This window comes from Monodelphis domestica, chromosome 7, assembly GCF_027887165.1.
Source record: "Monodelphis domestica isolate mMonDom1 chromosome 7, mMonDom1.pri, whole genome shotgun sequence".
NCBI lineage: Eukaryota > Metazoa > Chordata > Mammalia > Didelphimorphia > Didelphidae > Monodelphis > Monodelphis domestica.
In genome coordinates, this window is record NC_077233.1 from 93,982,101 (window position 1) to 93,988,432 (window position 6,332).

Sequence of the window (6,332 nt, forward strand, 5' to 3'; positions counted from 1 at the left end):
TTGCTACATCCCCTCCAACATTTATCATGTTCCTTTACTGCCATATTGGCCAATCTGATAGGTGTGAGGTGGTACCTCAGAGTTGTTTTGATTTGCATTTCCCTAATAAAGGGTGATTTTGAACATTTTTCCATGTGAACATTGATAGCTTTGCTTTCTTTTGAAAACTGCCTGTTTAAATCCTTTGACTATACGCAATATTGAACAAGTCACTTTGGGCTTCATTTTGCTTATTTGGAAAATGGAAGATTTTTGGATTCAGTGATCTAAGGTTCTTTCCAACTCTAAATCTGGGATCCAACTCTAAATCTTAACAACAATAAGAATAGTTGGCAATTAGTGCCTTCTATGTGCCAGGCACTGTGAAAAGCACTTTAGAAATGTCTCATTCAATCTTCACAACAACCCTGAGACGTAAGGGATATTATTGTTCCCCCAAAGTGAGGCAAATAGAGACTTGCCTAAGATTACACAGCTGGCAAATGTCTGAAGCTGGATTTGAATTTAGGGCTCCCTTACTCTAGCCCTGATGCTCTATCCCCTGCGCCATCAGCTGCCTCCTACGATGTTATACTTCCCTTCTGGTCTCTAGATTTTCTCCCAAGAGCATATCTTCACCCTACCACCCCCCCCCCTTTAAAATTTAATTTAAATTCGAATTTTGCATTTTAATTCAAATTCTTTGGAATAAAAAATCTTCTTCCAGGGCCATATTCCAGCTATGAGTCCCAGGATACCAATTCTTGGTGATAGAGAAGATGTCAACGTTGCCTCCCTAGCTCATCTTGCTTGCCACCCTTACCCCTGTCATACAATCTCTTGCTCGGTCTTAGGGACCTGTACCATGTTTTAAGGGGAGGTTAATGGGGTCAGGGCTTGGACTGGGAACAGAGTGCCATCTACTGGTTCCTCTTGAGATTACTGAACTGAATTTAGAAAACAATAACAATAATATTGTCATATTGTGCTTTCGGATGTCCAAGATGCATTACATAACATTATTTCTTTTAATTCTTACAAAGTAGATGATACATATATTACTACAACTATTCTTATTGGTGGGGAAATTGAGGCTCAGAAAGGAGAAGAGATGGGTCTGATACCACATGGCAATCCAGAGCAACTAGATGGCACACTGGATGGTGTGCCAGGCCATGAGTCAGGAAGACATCTCCTTGGGTTCAAATCTGGTCTCAGACCTTTACTAGCTGTGTGACCCTGGGCAAGTCACTTAAGCCTGTTTGCCTTAATTTCCTCACCTGAAAAATGAGCTGGAGAAGGGAATGGCAAACCACTCCAGGATCTTTGCCACGAAAACCGGAACACACCTGAAAATGACTAAACAACATAATAGTCTCGTGGCAGAACAAGCTTTGAGCCCTGGTCTTCGGACTCCAAATCCAGTCTATTTCCATAATACCACACCACAGATTTGAAGGGGTCTGGGCCAGGCCCCAAGATCACCCTCAGGATGGAATTACTGGTGGGGACCCCAGCAAACAGACAGGTGTCATGGCCCCTTTCCCCCATTCACCCCCCAACCTAGATTAGCAACAAATCCTGTGCCAGTCCACAGACATTTATTAAGTCTTTACTTTGGGGCTGCAAAAAATAGACAAAAACTACAATCTTTGCCTTCAAGAAGCTCATGTTCTATTGGGTCCTTCCAAGTCTATGCCCATCCCTAGGCTCACTCAGGTGTCAATACAGCTCTTTGTAAAACCAGTTAGACTAAATCTACATATACGTGCCCTTTCCAGGACAGAAAAATAATTCCATCCATTAAGTTTGCCACTAATACTAATAGAATATAGGTGTCTGTCTACCTGTATTCAAGGAAGACACTGAGGCTAGAGCAGAGAAAGGAAGGCAACTGGTTTTTTGAGTTCCATTCAAGGCTCTCCTCCAAGAAGCCATCCCTGATGGTCCCAGCTTGACTTGGTCTCTTCCTTTTGTAAACTCTTCAAGTCAAGACCTGTCTGGTAGACCAGGGTTCTACATTGCTTTGAATGCTTCCTCTAGGTGAGTCTTCTCTCCCCAACCAGTTTGGTGTTAATGGAGGGCGTGGTTCAGGCTTCCTTCTCCTGTTTGCCCCACTTCCTTTCCCTCCAAAGCTGAGCTGAGCACTGGGATGGGCACCCGAGGTGGGGTGTCATAAGATTCCACAGGATCATAGATTTAGAGCCAGAAGGGTCCCTAAAGTTCACTCTCCTCATTTTACAGATAAAGAAACCCAGACACACGCAGTTCAGCAATTTGTCCTCTGGGGAAGCACGTAGTTCTAGAGATAGCCTCTAAGGGCAATGGAACCTGGGAGGGTTCTTTGGTCTAAGAGTATAATCTCATGGATAATAGGGTTCTCTCAGAATCATAGGATTCAACTCTTTTTTCCCCTCAATTTCCTCGTCTCTAAAATGACCTGGAGAAGGGAATGGCAAACCAAGAACCCAAGCTATCAATATGATGGACATTAAGCATGCTCTCTCTTCCTGCCTAACACCCTTGCCCTGCCATTTTCTGGAAACGTCCATAAGTTCTGCTTGCTAAGTATATAAGAATTAGTTTCTCCCTGACCATAACTTCAGAGATTAGAGTCCAACCAAATATACCTGGGTTCCTAAGGGCTCGCTCCCTCCTTCTAAAACCCATATCATTCGACTTTCTCTGTGAACTTTCCTGGTATGACTTTGATTGCAACTCAGGCATTGATAAAGAGAGCGACTAAGATTTTGGCCAAACTGGATACCCAGTCCAGAAACAACCTCTGTATGGGACCACTGATGACTCCCTTCCTCCTGTGAAAACCATCACATGCCAATCAGACCCCTCTGGTTGTATCGTCCCCTTTGGCAACTGAGACACAAGACGGGATCACTCTTTACTCTAAATCTTTCTTCTTTCATTGCTTCTGTTCCCCATATTCCTGACCCTGAGAGTTTTGTTTTGGTATGAGTTAGATATTCTATAATAAAACATCAATGTGTTAGTGGTTTGTCTGATGCTTTTGTGAAACCACCTCTAAATTCCATAACTTCTGATAAGGTCTAGGGCACTGGGCCAAGCTAGAGGGAGCTACATGAGATCAAATTCTCAGGAATGAAGGGACAGAACAATGAAGAAGTCCCTAGGCCAAATTCCCTGAATCTCTTGAAAGTGCTTCTGCAGCAAGTAGGATCTCAAATCAAAGAGTAGCAGAAGACAACTCCTACAAGGAGGAGAAAAAATACAGCTTGTCCTTAAACTGTACTGTGAGTTATGTGGACTGTACAGGACCAGGGAAGGGTCTTGTGGCAATATCAAACTCAAATAAAAATAGGGGCCATTAACCCATACAAAAGGATCCCTGCCTGTTCATATAGACTTAGAATATTAACATTATCTATGTTCTATTGTATTTTTATTTGTGTTACTAAGATATTTTAATCTGGTTCTAGTTGCACTAGGATATCTGACACCTCTGCTCTAGAGCTCTTGCCAGAGAAAGGGGTCAACTTAGTATAAGTTTAGAGAGCTTAACAGACCATGTTGGGGTCTATAAATTTGGCACTGGAGATTCAGCAGAGAAGGAAGGAAAGTTGTCATGATTGCTAATGGACTCGAGTATGAATCCTTTACTTTTTTAAAAATCAGGTTAAATAAAACCTATTCTATATTCTATATTCAATAATTTCTTATTACCTTTTCTGTAGAGACTTAGATACAAAGCAAAATTTTAAGATAAAATGATCAATATTGATTTTCTTAAGGAAATCCTAAGTAGGCATATGTTCAGTAGAACATTATTACTGAAAATCCTAAAAGATTGAAAATTATTGATGGAAATACTGAATTTTGCTTCTGGGTCATTATATATCAATTTATATACACATATATATAGATGTATGTATGCACATATATAACATAACATAGAATGCTATTATTTATTCTAGATTGTTATAATATATAATAATAGTATTTCATGTATGCACACACATATACAGACATATGTGAAATGATCCCTGAAAGGAGGAATAGACTTTGTGTTTGTGCATGGTGGCCCATGCAAGGGAAGGGAGAAAGGAGTGAATATTTATATAGCTCCTACTATGTGCCAGGTATTTTACAAATAGGTAGGTACTATTATCTTCATTTTACAGTAACTATGCAGGAACAGAGACAAGCAGAGGGTGAATTACTTGCCCAGGATTATTGAGCTAGTAAGTGTCTGAGGTTAGAATTGAACTCGGGCATTCCAGACACTGAGTCTAGTGCTCTGTGCACTGTGGTGCCATCTTGCTGCCTCTAGGAGCTATAATGCTGTTAGGACTTACTGGGAAGGCAAATATTTGATAGCTTGTACAGTGATAAAGTGTTTGGGCCTGTAGTCAAGAAGACTTATCTTCAAGAGCTCAAATCTAGCCTCAGACCCTCACTAGTTGTGGGATCCTAGGCAAGTTATTTAACCATATTTGCCTCAGTTTCCTTATCAGTAAAATGAGCTGAAGAAAGAAATGGTAAATGATTCCAGTGACTTTGCCAAGAAAACCTCCAGTGGGATCATGAAGAGTCCAAGGAAACTGAACAACAAAAGAAGTAAAGGGAGAAAAGCTGTGGTTTCATGGAAACAAAATAGCTAACCACATCGACAAAAGTCCTCGAGACCCCTCGGCAGGAAACCCTTCTGAGAGAAAAGAGGTGAGAGCTTGGGGTTTCACACTTTCAGCCTAGAGCTGCATTGTTTCGCATCAAATGGGTTTAATTTCCACCTCAGCTGAAAGATTGGGAAGTAAAAGGAAGGAAAGAAAGGGAGAGAGAAGAAGAAAGAGAGGAAAGGAAGATGGGTGAGAAATCACTAGAGCCTTTTAGAATTCTATACCCCCTAACCTAGAGTTAGGAAAGACTTACAGAGGTTGTCTAAAGCAAATCAGAGTGTGATGGTTGTATCCCTATGTAAACTCTCTAATAAGTGGTTATCCGACTTCTGTTGCATATAAGAACAAGGGATTTGTGGTACTAGTGAAAGAAGCAGTGAGACTGTGACTACAGAGACTTTTAAAAAGGAAAAAGTCTTGTACAAGAATATTCATAGCTGTGCTCTTTGTGGTGGCCAAAAATTGGAAAATGAGGGGATGCCCTTCAATTGGGGAATGGATGAACAAACTGTGGTATATGTTGGTGATGGAATACTATTGTGCTCAAAGGAATAATAAAGTGGAGGAGTTCCATGGAGACTGGAACAACCTCCAGGAAGTGATGCAGAGTGAGAGGAGCAGAACCAGGAAAACATTGTACACAGAGACTGATACACTGTGACACAATTGAATATAATGGACTTCTCTACTAGCAGCAATGCAATGATCCAGGACAATTTTGAGGGACTTATGAAAAAGAACCCTATCCATATCCAGAGAAAGAACTGTGGGAGCAGAAACACAGAAGAAAAACAACTGATTGATCACATGGTTCAATGGGGATATGAGGGATGTAGACTCTAAATGATCACCCTAGTGAAAAAGAAGATGGTGAATTAGAGACGGCTCTAACTCTCTCTGAAACCATAAAGAGAAAAAGGGAAAAGTATTAGGAATCAAATGATTATTATGTTAAGGATCTGAGAGATAGATTCCAAATTGTACATTCTTTAAAACTTTGCTGTGTTTGTATTCTCTTCAAATACAATGTTTAGGGAAATTATTTATTTTAAACCCTTACCTTCTAGCTTAGACCTCCCATCTCTAGGCCTGGCTCTCCATTATTAATTATTTTATTATATATATAATATATATATATTTATATATAATATTAATTAATAATAATAATTAATTTTTAATGACTGGAAGGTCCATAGTCCTAATCAGGATCTCAGCTATAAGGCATGGATTTTAAATTTGGACTATACCTGAATACCACTATCTCCTTATGGCCAATTTGGCAGAAAAAATATCTGAAGGGATAGGGAAAACCTTTTAAGAGCTGAGTCCATAAATGAGTTATAAAGAACATTAGGTGATTTAGTGTTTAATAAGTAGAAAGGTGTAGGCTAATGTACCATTGGTGGACTTGAGAATTGGTCTAATCATTCTAGGGAGCCAAAAGGCTATTAAATTGTGTATGCCCTTTGACCCAGCAATACCATTAGTAGGTCTGTACCCCAAGGAGACCAAAGGAAGAGGACAAGCACCCAAATGAACAAAAATATTTATGGCAGCTTTTTTTGTGGTGGAAAATAACTGGGAATTGAGGTGATGCTCATAATTTGAAGAATGACTTTGATGGAATATAATATTATGCTATAAGAAATGACAAGGAGATGGTTTCAGAAAAACCTAGGAAGTCTTACATAAATTGATGCA